This window comes from Nilaparvata lugens, chromosome 3 (assembly GCF_014356525.2).
Source record: "Nilaparvata lugens isolate BPH chromosome 3, ASM1435652v1, whole genome shotgun sequence".
NCBI classification, from domain to species: Eukaryota; Metazoa; Arthropoda; class Insecta; order Hemiptera; family Delphacidae; genus Nilaparvata; species Nilaparvata lugens.
Genome location: NC_052506.1, coordinates 75,776,395 through 75,791,988, shown reverse-complemented (window position 1 = coordinate 75,791,988; position 15,594 = coordinate 75,776,395).

Sequence of the window (15,594 nt, the reverse complement as noted above, 5' to 3'; positions counted from 1 at the left end):
ACAAAATCTTCCTTTCAATTTCTCTTACATGCTGAACGGTTCTGCTCTTCCAATCAAAATATCGTGTAAGGACTTAGGAGTCTATTTTCAAAGCGATTTCAGATTCATCTTTCATATTGAACACATTTTAAATGTTTCTAATCGACTGTTGGGCTTTGTTATTAGAACTTGCAAACATTCCAGTAATTTAGGTACCATCATATATCTGTACAAGTCGTTAGTAAGACGTAGATTGGAATATGCCTCAATTATTAGGGTTCCTTATCATGCTGAATATTCTGATTCTCCTGAAAAAGTTCAAAATAAATTCCTTCGCTACCTGTATTTTAAAAAGTTTGGCCACTATCCCTATTTTGCATATCCCACTTCACAGCTCAGAATCATGTTCAAAATTCCAACATTAAAGTCCAGACGTAATCTCCAAGCCATCTTACATTTATTTATATAGAGTAGTTAATGGTCTTACACGGCATCCTTTTCACCTGGAAAGATTGGGCTTCTATGTGCCGACTGTTTATCGTGGGAGGTATTTTTCGTTTTTTTTTAAGATCTCGAACGTTGCAAGATTGTAACTCACCCGTCAATCGATCTATGAGATCTTTCAACACAGTATCTCTTGATATCGATCTCTTCAATCCGTCTTTGAATGCCTTCTGACGTTTTTTTTTTTTAATGAATAACGATTTGCCTCGGCTTGGCTGCAATCGGTAAAGCATGAGAGTTAAATTATATAAGTCTGGTCGTGGTTTTCTAGAATACAATTTCGATAAATCTTTATAGGCTCGCTCTGGAGTTCCTGCAGTTTACTGCTTTTGAACAATTCATAGAAATTTCAGGAAAGTATTATTTCCAGAGATTTAATCAACAACACAGTATATTGCTGCGAAAACCAGTTTATCCTATTACTGATAAAATTGGATGGTAACTCTCCCAATAATTTAATACTTCCGATTTTAATACGTTACAGCCTTTATTAAATCTTGCTCTATATTACTTGAATATTAGTTCTTTTGTCAATTTTCAACTTTAAGCACTCTCACTCTCTCTCTCCTCTATTCTTCTGCTATCTATCTCTAAATATATATGTTTACCTTACTTCTTCTCTATTTTATTATTTTCTTTGTAATTTTGTTTAGTTTAATTAGTCAACTCTTTTTTTTCTTATGTATATTGAACTTATTCTTATTTTCTTCTTATTTTAATTAAACTTATTTATATTGTACGATACGAATATAATGATATAAATAGTTTGTATTTTATTTTAAGATTTAGCATGTAATTCTGAAGTTTGTTTAATTTCTGTATAATTTGTTTTTTTCTTCTTCTGTATTATTTTGTGTGGAGTGCGGTTTTGAGCAGTGTGCCTGTCGCATGCACACTGATTCACTACATTCACTACAATGTATTTTTTTTCCAATAAATTGAAATTGAAATTGAAGATCCATGAGTTCTGTAGTACTGTTTAAAAATATTCCGGTAATTGAAGAATTCTCTGGCCATAGATATTCAACCACGGTACTGGTACTTGAACTAATGGTCAAAAGAGTCATAATTCCATATTCTTCCTATGTGATTATAAAAACCAAAATAAGTAATATTTTTATATTCTCTTAGATTGTCCCTAAAAACACTTGAACTAGAATTCATTTCATGAAGAGAAGCGAGATATGTTTTCACATCTTCCCCACATTTTAGTGGATGATGACAAATAAGAATCCACACCATGGAACGTTATAATGAATGATTAAATTGGCTTTGTCAACAATATTGTCATCTTACATTCCTGAATGATGATGTGACAAAATCGGATAACATTTTTGTAACACTTCTATTAAGTCATGATATCAGGCCTATTATCAATTGAGGGAGATATTTTAAAATCAAGATGTTGTGACGATGACAATGATGCACAACAAAAGCCACGAAACGACGAAACTGCAAATTAGGAAACAAAGCCGAGAATGACCACAGTGTGTGCGTGGTCACTCATTGATAGTGACCAAGTGTGAAGGGGGTTGCGGTGACAGGCGAGGAGGTGGGTCTGTGATCAGAACCACACTAGGAACCGAGCTAGCTCCCTCACATTATAACGGAATAAATACGGTCTCATACAACAACCATATTATAAATATTCATTATTTAATTGTTGCATTCGTTATTGTATTCCCAGGTCGCTCCTGCCATGCAGCTAGCATGAGTTTGATTACAGTATGCTGGTTACTCGAGTGGGTGTTTATACGACGGTGATGAATTTTTAATCTCTCTAGAAACATCCACTCTCTCGTGTATGTTTTATTCGATTGGAAAGCGAGCAGGTAAATTCTCCGTAGCTTTTTTTTATATACAAGTAGAGAATTTTGAGACAATTCTCTATTCATAGATTTTCTCTATAAAAAAAAAACATTCTCCAATTCTTCACTTCTCTGGGATTCGGGATTGTGGACAGTTTTTCAAGTAGGTGTAGTATGATTAACCATACATGACCTGCACTACTGAACAATATAATTGATACGGGCAGCGTGTAACTTGTGTAACGTGAAGTTATTTATAGACACAATATTAAAAACTTCAACAACGTTATTGAATTTAACTATTCTATTTCTTAGATTCATATAAGTATGCTAAATCATAATTGAAAGTTCAAGAGTGAAGCTTCAATAAAATTCAATGCATTTTATATATTTTCTTTGCTATCTTGATTTATAATGTTCAATAACAATAAATTATTTACTTGATTCTAAAGGCTCATTCCAATCAATATTGTGTGTTTTGCTTTAAAATCAGTTCATAGTCCTTAATCCTCAATCAGATAATCCGTAATCTCCAAGTTTTTTCAACTCTTGTGTAGATGGAGATAATGTGTCCCGTATTCACTTTATTGAATAACCATTTACATGAACAGTGACGGAGGAGTGAAAGTATCGTACAATTCGAAATTCGCATAAAAATCATTAGTAAGGTATAATGACTATCGACAGTTTAAATATGGCACCTGTACTAATATTGAAAATAATGTTATGGACTCAAAACTCACATGCATATTTCGGAAATGATGAAATGATGGTTGGCAGGACTGTACTGCCCGGTTTGTATTCTCTGTATTACTACTCCTTATTTATTTAGAATTTCAGCTATTTAACCGAAAAATTAATAGAATTGGTAGTTTTAGACGTGAGTAATAGTTGTTAGAAGTGAGTTGAAGCAGTAAGTTACCTGGATTTCCAAGTGTTTTTATCACAGTGTGTTTCGGGAGATTTGCCTATTTCTGTACAGGTTAGTTTTGCGAGTTCACTGTATTGAGAAACTGTTAAAAACTCTAAGCTGAGAAAATAGTGTGTACAAGCACAGTACTGTATTGAAGTTGTTATTGCCATCGTAAATACTCAGTAAGCGACTTGTTGATTAGATAACATTGTGTTTCGGACTTTGTATTTTGCGACTCAGCGATCAGCTGCTTTTGGAACACCGGTAACTTTTGTTTACCTGCGTAACCTAGCAACGCTCTGCTTGCAGACCAATCAACGATCGAGACGGTAGGGTCTGCTGGCGGTTTTGTTTTGAATTGCTGTACTCTCCACTTGACGCTGTTTTTACGAAGGTTTCTGATAGTTTTTATTCTGCTTGTCTCACCAAATGTAATAATATGAACTCGGCAATAAAGCAATGCAAAACGGCAAAAGGTATTCCGGCTATATTATACAAAGGTATTAAATTTGGAAAGGACTCACACAATGTAAAAGGTGATATTACGTGGAAATGCTTGAAAAAGAACTGTACTTTTACGATAAAAACTAGTTCGGATACTTCTGTGATTCATAGTTTAACGGGTCAACATTCGCATGAAACAGTGTCATATACCGAAAATGATTCTGCTCCCAGCTTAGAACAGGAGAATGAACATTTAAAGGCGCGAATCAAAGTTTTGGAAGAACAATGGAATGCCGCAATTAATCGGTCTATGGATCTTGATATTCGCCTCATGGAATTATCATCTTGTGAGTCGCGAATGAATGATAAAACTGAAAATGTGGATAATTTCACACACGTAAATCCACTTATAGATCGATTGAGCCAGTTTCTTAGAACGGAACTCCTTTCGGATGCGGACATTGACTGTTTTTGTAGTTATTTAATTGATTCGTTTCCAGGAAATTATGTGGTCCTACCAGCAGTAACAGCAATGATTATCAATGACGCGGAAGCTGATTTATCATTCTTAAGAAATAATGTAAAAGAAAATAATTTCACTGCTTTCGTGATAAATGACGGTCGGCAGGAAGAAGCAAATGACGGCTGGTGTGGTTCTCATTGGAGTGTTGTTGTTTATGATTCTTTACACTGTAAATTTTATATTCTGGACTCAATGAACAAATGTAATGAGAGATTTTCCATGTCTCTGATAAGAAGAGTTAGCTCAATCCTAACCTACAAGAAGATAATTACCCTTCCATGTCCTCAACAGACTAATAACTACGATTGCGGTGTTTTTTCAATGTATTTTTTGGAAGAAGTATTTAAATATAGGAAAATGTGTAGTTCAACCTGTCTCGAGGATGGTCTCTCTCTTAATACAAACTTTGATGCTACGGTATATAGGTGGAAGATTCTGTGTAAAGTTTGTAATTTTCTAAAACCCAAATCTTGTGATTTGTTAGTCTCTAATGATTCTCCATGCAGTAAGAACATATCATATCCTAGCTCTAAACAGATAACGATTTCCAAGACTAGTGATATTTCTCTGGGAACTAAACTTAAAAAGTCAGCTAGCATGAAACCATTAAAAAACGTAGTCAGAATCTTTGGCGACAGTCATGGTCGTGATTTAGTAGATAATTTGAATAGATCTGAACTTGAAAAGACAACTAGTGGTTTTATCATGCCAAGTGCCAAATTCAACCCCATAGTAAATAATATTAAGAGTGGTACTAGAGATCTATCCAATAATGATCATGTGGTCATTGTTGGAGGAGCGAATGATGTATACTGTAATCAAGCTGGTAGTTTTCTAAAAAGCATGCTTTCTCTACTTCAGGTGCTAAATTTTACAAATGTATTAATTTCTACAATACCAATAAGATATGATTTACCGGAGTGGTCATGTGTTAACGAAGAGATTAGAAAAACTAACAGTAGAATAAAACAGTATTGTGGAAGGATGCAAAATGTTAAGGTAATAGATCTTACTGATCTTAAAAGAGAGCATTTTACTAGGCATGGGCTACACCTGAACTGGAGAGGCAAGAAGAGGATGACTGATAAAATCAAAACAATATTAGATGAAAAGGGTAATAATACAGTTATCGAGCTTCAATATGACCTGAGTCATCGGGGAAACTAATTAGTGGTCCTGTTCATATAGGTAGAAACACAACGATCCTAGAATATACTAGAAAACAGGACCGTAGCTCTGATTTGAAGGTTTGCGCTCTAAATATTCAATCTCTGAGAAATAAGTTACTTGAACTTGAGACTATTTTGAGTCGTAATGAGTTTGATGTCATTTGCTTGAGTGAGCACTGGTTACGTGAGGAAGAGATTAATTTTTATGTCCCTCAAAACTTCAAACTAGCTGGTTTTTACTGTCGACCGACTCCATATGGTGGTTCTTTAATATTGTGAGAGAAGGAATTGATTTTAATATTATTGACATTACCTCTTACTGTTATGAGGGTTCTTGTGAGGCAACAGCTGTTAGGATTGGTAGATTAAATACTCTAGTAATTAGTATTTACCGCACTCCTGGCTCCCGTTTCAGAGATTTTATGGTTAATTTGGAACAATTACTGGAATATGTAACAAGTAAGGTAAATGGCTTTAAATTCTTGATACTAGCAGGTGATCTAAACGTAGACATTCTTAGAAATTTTGAACCAGACACACAAGAATTTTTGAATTTATTGAGATCTTTCAACCTTTACTGTACGAATTACTCTCCAACTAGGTATGAGTCATGTCTTGATAATGTAATTACAAATATATCTGCGGATTATTTTAGAGTAACGCTTTTAGAACAAGGTTTAATATCTGACCATTCTGGTGTTTGTGTTTCGTTTGATCTAGAAAGAAAGTCATCTTCAAAAATCTCTAATGAATGTAATAAATTAAATCGAGACATGACTATAAGACTTCTTACCAAGAAAAGATTGCTACATTTGAGAAAGTCTCTTATGAATATTTGTTGGGAGAAAATTTATAAAACTGACAATAATGTTGATATGGCAGTTAATAGTTTCTTAAATATCATAGTTGAATCCTTAAATCGCTCCTGCCCTAGAGTTTTGGTGAAAAATAAAAGTAAAAAACAATCCTCTTCAAAATGGCTCTCACCTGAACTGGAAAAATTACACATTCTATTATTGATTTCTTACAGTAGATTCAAGAATACACTTAGTGAATATGATAAAGAAGTCTATAAAAATATAAGAAAGCACTACCGATTCAAGTTGAAACAAGCGAAAATAATGGTAAATAGTGAATTTATTGCAAATGCTAATAATAGGTGTAAGGCTGCTTGGTCAATAGTCAAGAGAGAATCTAATCTCATGCCTGCTTGTAAAAAACCAATACCAATCTCTCCGAATGTATTGAATGAGCTCTTTGTTAATGTACCAACCAGAAGGTTGGATGATAGACAGGATCAAATTGATGCGTCATTTCAAAATTTTCTGATTAATGCTCCAAAGCCTTCACACAATTTTAAACTTAAGACAATTGATAAGTTAACCGTTAAATCCATCGTTAATAGAATGAGTAATTCTCGTAGTGAGGATGTGTTTGGAATGTCTAATTACTTGATCAAAGAAATAATTGATTCAACCTTGCTTCCTCTAACATATATTATAAATCTTATTATTGTCATGGGCTACTTTCCGGATTGTTTGAAAGTGTCCAGTGTTACACCTGTTTTGAAAAAAGGAGATCCAAAAAATCCTGAAAATTACAGACCAATTGCTCTTGTGCCTATCATCAGTAAAATAATAGAATTTTGTCTGCTAATGCAACTCTATGAATATTTCATTTTCAATGGCTTATTATATCCCCATCAATATGGCTTTAGACCAGGTCACTCTACAATAGACGCTGTTGAGAAAATTGTAGACTTTGTACATCAATGTTTTGAAAATAAATGTGCAGTAGGGGCAACCCTGTTAGACCTTAGCAGAGCATTTGAGAGAGTTTCACATGTGATTCTCTTCAAAAAACTGGAACATTATGGTATAGTAGATAGAGAGTTAAAGCTATTGAAAGGTTATTTGGTTGGCAGAAAACAAATGGTAAAGTGTGCAGGTAAATGCTCTGATGTATTGAACATAAATACAGGTGTACCTCAAGGATCGGTCTTTGGGCCTTTCCTTTTTCTGGTTTTCGTGAATGATTTCAGTTTCAATATACCATGTCTTTCTGTATTGTATGCTGATGACACCTCAATAATCCAATCAGATGCTGAAATCGAAAAACTTCAGGATAAACTTGACATTTCCTTGAATCAGGCAAAATCATGGTATTTATCTAATGACCTAGAATTAAATGAGCAGAAAACAGAGAAAATAACATTTACATTAGGGCATACTCTGAACCACAATAATCTTAAGCCTGTCAAATTACTAGGTGTAATATTGGATGGTAAACTCTGTTGGGAGGAACATGTGAATAGTCTCTGTAAAAAACTTTCAAGGGTAACATACCTCCTCAAGAGATTAAATAGTTCTGTTAATCTGCAAGTATTGTTGATGACCTATCACGGACTTTTCCATTCTCATCTTAGTTATGGGATAAGAATGTGGGGCAATTGCCCAACACATAAAAAAGTTTTCATATGGCAGAAAAGGGCAGTTAGAGCTATTTTGAACCTTTCCCCAAGAGAAACTTGCAAGCCTCACTTCATCAAACTGGGTATACTGACTCTGCCATCTCTATATATATATTCCAATTTGATAAGTGTAAAGAAGAATTCTAACAACTTTCACAAACATAATGAATATCATGCTTACAATACTAGGAATAGGGAAAAAATTATGAAACCAAATCTCAGATTGAGTAAGAGCATGAAAAGCTACCCCTATTTACAGTTGTTATTTTACAATAAACTACCAATTGAAGTTAAGAACCTGCCTCAAGAAAAATTTAAAGTTGCCATTTCACAAATGCTAAAAGAAAAGGCTTACTACTCTACTGAAGAGTTTTTAATTGATAGCATATAACGTTTTCTACTTAGAATAAAAATGTAACTTACATTCTAAGAATAGTATTGTGATTACTATGTTATGACTTTATATAGTAGTACTAGTTGTAGTGTTAGTCTTTGTGTTTCTCTTTTAATATATTACGAATTGCTATTTATCTATATGCTGTGTAAATGTAATGTTTCGAAATATTTTGCTATACCTACTGATGTTATTGAAAATGTTCATTCAAGTTTTATTAAGAATAAGATGTTGACGAAAAATGTATTTATGCTAGTGACTTACATCATGTAATCTTGAACTTTTGACGAGGCCTGAAATGTACTGTACAAATGTATTTATTGGTCAATAAAACAAATTTATTTATTTATATTTATTAATGAGGATGAAATTATTGATATGATATGAAAATAATTCTACAGATCCAATACTGGACTATATAGACTGTATGTGGACCATAATAAACCATATATATACTAAATAATAAACTGAATAATATATCATACAATTATATATCGTTGATATTTGAAGGGGTGGTATTAAAAATTGATAGAGAGGTGTTTTATCGAAATGGAATCGTCTCAAACGGTCGAGTTGAATTAACTATAGACTACAATCATGGTCCGACAGGCAAGTGGTGTGTGTGTTGCGTGGTGTTGGGGGGGGGTTTGGCGAAATGAACTTGTTGCGAGATGAAGCGAGGATAGGCTGGCTGGCTGTGTTCTGAAAACAGATTTGTTACGGTGAGCTTTTAATAGTGCATAGGCGCAGAAAGAAAAGTATAAAGAGCGGCGAGGCGACGCCCGGCGTTAGTGTAAGGAAGAAGGATTGGCCAGGAAGGGGGCGAGAAGTAAACAGAAAGAATGTCTTCAGGATGAAATACGAGGGGATAAATAAGGAGTTTAATCCTGTGCTGCGGCAGCCTCTGGGATTCAGGTGCCGAGCTCCAGGGATGAAATAAGGGATGTTCACCCTCCGCATGCACTGCCCACCCGCCACCCATCACGTGCTAAAACTGCCACTGAGAACACACGTCGTCGGCGTATGCCAACCACCACACATGCACACGCCAATGCGCAAAAATAAATGAATGAAAGGATTGTAATTTTCGTATGAAAGATTTATTCTCTTATTCTTAACAGTGTAATGCATTAGAATGGTTCATTTTTTCTGCTGTCAAAGTAATGATTGGTTACATGACATTGATTTCTCAATTCATTATCTTTGAAAGTGAACTCGATGACTCGTTATTTGGCATCTATTCAATAATTATAATGTAGTGATAACTGCGGAGGATCTTCTGTTACAGTTCATATTTCATTTGCATAGTATGATTCAACATCAAGAGGAAGTAAAGTGTAGTATTGCGCAGTTGAAGTAATTTGAAGGGATTATCTCCGTGAGTGATTCTAGTGAGGCTATCTTTAATATTGGAGTTGTTATGATTTCAAAGAATGTTTATCAATCACATATGATTCATTGATATAAATACTTTTATCTCATCGAAAAATTGGCATTGACATTGGAGAATCATGAAAAATCACAGAACCTCAGACGCCCTCAGACGCTATCTTGCATTTTCATTTTTCTCTGCTGATAGAATAATAATTGATACTCCTTCTCTGTTTCAATGATTTTGTCATTCTTCCCTGGTTATTCTGTGTATTTTAAAATTGAACGATAATATTGAGCAATACCGAATGAATATAATGAAATGATTAGTGATCATGACATTGTACTGATTATGTTCATGAACGTGATTGTTTCTTGTGGAAGTTTAACTTCATAGACAATAGACATAGTTCAATTCAGTTACAGTGTAATGAAGATCTCGTTATAGGGAAAATATGCCACATCAACAATCTAGATAGAGAAATCTATCAATATTTTGATATGATTGATTCATTTATTTGATAATTTAACAAAAGAAAGTAAGCTTGTTCAAAAAATTCCCCATAATAGAGCTTGAGCTTTGGAATAATCTTGAAAAGCCTACAGCCCAAAAACATTATTCCAATTTGGGAGGATTCTTGATAATAATAATAATAATTATTGTATTGCTTCCTGTATGTTTTCTTGAGAATTTTCCTCTCTTGTTTTAACTTCTGCAAATTTGATCACTTGTATGAAGAATAAAGATTTAGAATGAATCGTAATAGAGATTTAGGGAGAAACTCACAAGGCAGTGTGTGTATAGAGGGAGAAGTTGATGGGTGAAATAGGGCAGAATTCATTCGAAGTCGGGAGAGCTGTGCGATCGTTTTTATGTGAAACTAAATCATTCAGGTCTGTGCCGGCCTGTTTTATTAAAACTGCCCCTTTTTTCAATTATTAATCAACCCTTACGTTCCGCTAGAAAGTGAATATTGCCTGTAGTATGGAGGTTGGTGTAGGGCAAGCGGTGTGAGTTATATCCTCAATGAAAGTGGAATTGAAAAATTCAACGCTAAAATAATGTTGACATCAATACCAATATCAATTATTGAGAGTTGAAAATGAATGGAAACAAACAAATCATTGATAGTAGTGTATGAACATTAAATACGCTTAGTAGTTTACTAGAACGCGATATAAGCTTGGTTAGGTTTGAACATGTGAATCCTGATCAAGCAAGGAATAGATATAACAACATTTTCAACTAGGTCTTAAAAACACTCTATTTGGAAATTTAAATTTCAAAATTGAGCTTACAAGAGCATTTAGGGTTATCCGCAATCACATGCTGTATGCTATTTCTAAGAAATTAGGTTTCCTTAAAAATCCAGGAGAAAACAAAACTTTTCCATTATACATAATATATAATTTCATGTAATATTAACAAACGTTTTTCTCCACCCTATAACTTGATATCCATAAAAAATCGCATCATCATCAGCAGCATTATTATCATTTTCAACACGAAGTTCAGTTCCTATTCCGCCATTCAATTACATAAGATAACTACAGGAATTCATCAAAAAATACATTTTTTGTGAAATTCAATTATATTAATCTTAGGTACATATTATTGATGAGGGACAATGTATTTCTATTCTCAGATATTCAAGCTCGATTTGCCTTTCACTCACCGGTCCAGTGTTTCATGAGGGAGCCGACCATGAGAATTCATTGTGAACAATTCTCCAATGCATTTTACTGTTATGAAAAACAATTTTGTGTTGAAGCGTCGAACTTTCTGTCAATATGTTCTGTCTGTGTTCTCCGCTCTGCTCTGCTCTCACCGGCAATCACATCCTTCAGCCGCGTCGGGCGTTCAATGCCAAATGTATCCACTGAATTTTAATTTTCTAATCATGCAATTCACGTACCTGTATAAATTTTTTACATCGCTTTTTAATATCGAGCCAGAGATCAACCACCGCATCCCATCGTACGTTCTTATTGCTTCAAACCTGCACCAAATATGAAAAGCAATAGAGGCCAGAATGTTTTTCATGATTTATAAATTCTGAATATTACAAGCTACCCAAGTCCAACAAAAACAATATCCCTCCACACATCAATAGGTTCCAGGCTACTCACCGCACTACGCTATCCAATGAATATTTCCAACAACCTCCCCTTATATTCTCACTCCTTGCATGAAATCTGACCAATACACATAAAACTGTTTAATATTTGAACCTGAGAGAGAATAAACAAAACGAATACGGTAAAGTTTCGGCATTGCTGAGATCAAACAGATCTGAGATCATTGTTTGCATATTGTAATGCACACTGTGAACCCTTGTAATTTGCGGTGATAGCTCTGAAGAGCTTTGATTCAGAAAATAGATTATTTTAGTTTAATACCGTACTCTTTTCATAAGAAAGCTTTGGAGCTAAATCCATTCATTGCATCCAACTGTGAGAAGATGATATTATATTAGGAAGCAGAATCATACTCATTACTCATTTATTTTTGATCGTAATAATAATTAGTAGACGAGACAGGCGTGAACAACTAAACAAACCTCTATCCCCTGAATTCAATCAAACGAATGCAGTTCACTCATGAGAAATATTACGTCAGCATGACATTAATCAACGAATCCTTCGATGTTACATGTTATGTCCAACAAATATATTCCACATCGATAGTTTTCACTTAAAAGAAATGATTGGAACTAATTAATATCGATTTCTAATTTGGAAGGATCTATAGAAATGCCAAAACTCAAGGTCTTTTCCAAAATGTTCTTTTGCGTTAATATTTACGAAAATTGTGGGAGTTCGTAAATTTACAACTAAATTATTTTTATGTTTACTGGATACAATAAGGATGATGACAAATAAACTCTTGAATCGCAGAATCGTAAATGATATGAACTTTGGTATTTAACCTTCATCACACCGTGATAATATAGATTGCATTGAATGCTGCGGAATATGAATATACTATGCATTGTCTTTCCGTATAATTATTGCAGGTAACCATGATATCCTTGTTTCTTGTGTATCGGACAAGATAATAATCTTCTATTTTCTAAAAAAATAGAACACACAAACTTAGGTTTTGCTGGCAACGCCAATTAAATTTTAAGTTAAAATTTTATTTTTATTCTGTATAAGTATGAAGTATTTGTTTTATTCATTATTGTTATCTTTATAATTGGCAAATAAATGATTTTGATTTGATTTTGAATCTGTAACACCGGTAGATTAGTTGCATATGTGACAGTGTGAGTGTGGGTTTATTGTAGGTTTATAGTATTCAGTACCGTTACATCTAATAGGAATAGTGAAGACTGGAATAAGCAGAATCATGCGTGAAAATAATTAATGTTTGAGTGGAGCTCGCTCTAAACTCTCAGCAATACAATGGTAAGCAAAACTGTGGAGATAATTATTTACTCCTGATACGGAGATGAATCCGTTAATTGCAATTCCATCTAATCCTTAACAGCCTGTGAGCCTGTTGAGTATGTTCTAAGATTCCTTACCAACTTCAGTATTCACCATGAGACAAGTCTATACGATCGATCTAACAAGAACATTTGAGACGCTGTTTGATGTGTATATATAATATATAGTATACGAGTTTGTCAACAACGTTATCAACGTCGATGTTTGCAAGGGCTCTATTACGAAAACTGGAAGTGTCTTCAAGCAAGCAGGTATGTAAACACTGATATGTGCATCAAGCTTGGCCTGTAGCAATTGGATACGGTTTTTATTCTCAGGAAGACTGACTGACAACACCTTCCAATATGGTGTTTCTTTATTGTAAGCAACAATGTTTTCTATTGCAATATCTTGTAAAAACTGAGTTTTGTGTTATGGCATTAACGGAAATATCTACACATGTGAGTTATCGAGAGAGATTTTTTCAAACAGACTATTGCTAATAGAAATGATCATTCCATTTATATTTTGATCCTAGACTCAGTGAAATTTTTGTTGAGTTATTGTGTATGAAATATCCTTCATAATTTTTATTGTATTTCCACTGCTTAGTCAGATTGAGCTCGTTATGTGGGCAATTTCTATACTTCTCTTTCTCACTTTGAATTTTTACACTTTATTTATAAGATATCAGTTTTAATCTCATCCAATGATGGAAAGCAGTTTATTTCAACCATGATAACATGATAACATGAACATTGTTATAGCCATCTCAAATACATACATAGCATAATTATGTGTCTTTTTACTTTCCTTGCCCTACCATAGGTAAGGAAAGTATTGCTTTCCAAAAAAAATTAAGGTACCCCAATTTCAAGTTTTCTATACGTTTCAAGGTCCCCTGAGTCCAAAAACATGATTTTTGGGTGTTGGTCTGTGTGTGTGTGTGTGTGTGTGTGTGTGTGTGTGTGTGTGTGTGTGTGTGTGTGTGTGTGTGTGTGTGTGTGTGTATGTGTGTGTGTGTATGTGTGTATGTCTGTGAACACGATAACTCCATTCCTAATTAACCGATTGACTTGAAATTTTAAACTTAAGGTCCTTATACCATGAGGACCCGACAATGAGAAATTCAATAAAATTCAATTCAAGATGGCGGAAAAAATGGCGGATAATTACTAAAAACCATGTTTTTCACGATTTTCTCAAAAACGGCTATAACGATTTTCTTTAAATTTATACCATGGATAGCTATTTATGAGCCCTATCAACTGACTTGAGTCTCATTTCTGGGAAAATTGCAGGAGTTCCGTAATATTTTTGAGAAAAATGGCGGATAATCACTAAAAAACCATGTTTTTCACGGTTTTCTCGAAAACGGCTCTAACGATTTTCTTCAAATTTATACCATGGATAGCTATTCATAAGCCCTATCAACTGCCATGAGTCTCATCTCTGGGAAAATTGCAGGAGCTCCGTAATATTTTTGAGAAAAATGGCGGATAATCACTAAAAAGCCATGTTTTTCACGGTTTTCTCGAAAACGGCTGTAACGATTTTCTTCAAATTCATTAAATGGATAGCTTTTTATCAGCTCTATCAACTGGCATGATTCTCCTCTCTGGGAAACCAATGGGGGGTCCACCCCATCTTTGAGAAATGGACTTAGTAACCTCCTTCTCGTGCATGAGGTAGGTAGGTAGCGCAGTTCATAAAAATAACACATAGTCGAGATATTTCATCTGTAGAACAGCTGTTTTGACGACTTTAAAAAAAATTACGACTAAAAAAATAATCGTATTTCACAATTTACTCTAAGGAAAAAGTACTCTGAAAACAATAATTATATATACACATATACAGAAGTTTGATCGTAGTTTCAAATATGAGCAAGGAAAGTTGTGTGAGTGTACCACACCAGATTTTTTCTTTAGGGATACTTTGAATATAAATGAAAAAATAAATATTCATGTTTATTTATTTGTATTCGGTGAAACGGACACAAGATGTCAAAAATAAATCAAAAAGGGTACTCAGATTTATTTTTTCATTTATAGCCTATGTGACCTGGATAAATCTAGTAAGATGAATCTATTCAGATTAGGAGTTATATAGAATATCTGATAGAGTTTTTCAATACTTTATTCCACATCACGTTCAAAAAAATATATTTGGTGAAGCTCTCAAAACATAGAGTCACTGTGTTCAATTCCATTTTGTTCTCTGTTTAAATATATTTGGAGAACCTCTCACAACATGGAATCACTGTGTTCTATTCTGTTCTTGTTCTCTGTTGAAATAATGGAACTGATAAAATCTTGCAAGATTCACCCGAAATTTATCAAATTTATATACAAATTTGGGGTTTGTACTTTTCTATTGGAATAATGAAATTGTATTTAGAGTGGAATTATCTCTATTTTGTGATACTTCTTCAAGTATTTTTTCGTAAAGACAAGATTGAAGCAAGAATGAGCTGGAAATGTAAGGGGCGTGTAATCGAGAGAAGATTGCAGGGATCACTCACTACAGGAACAGGAATACTTCCTAGTGAGAAGAGTTCCACGTCTTTACGAGGAAAACGGTTTCT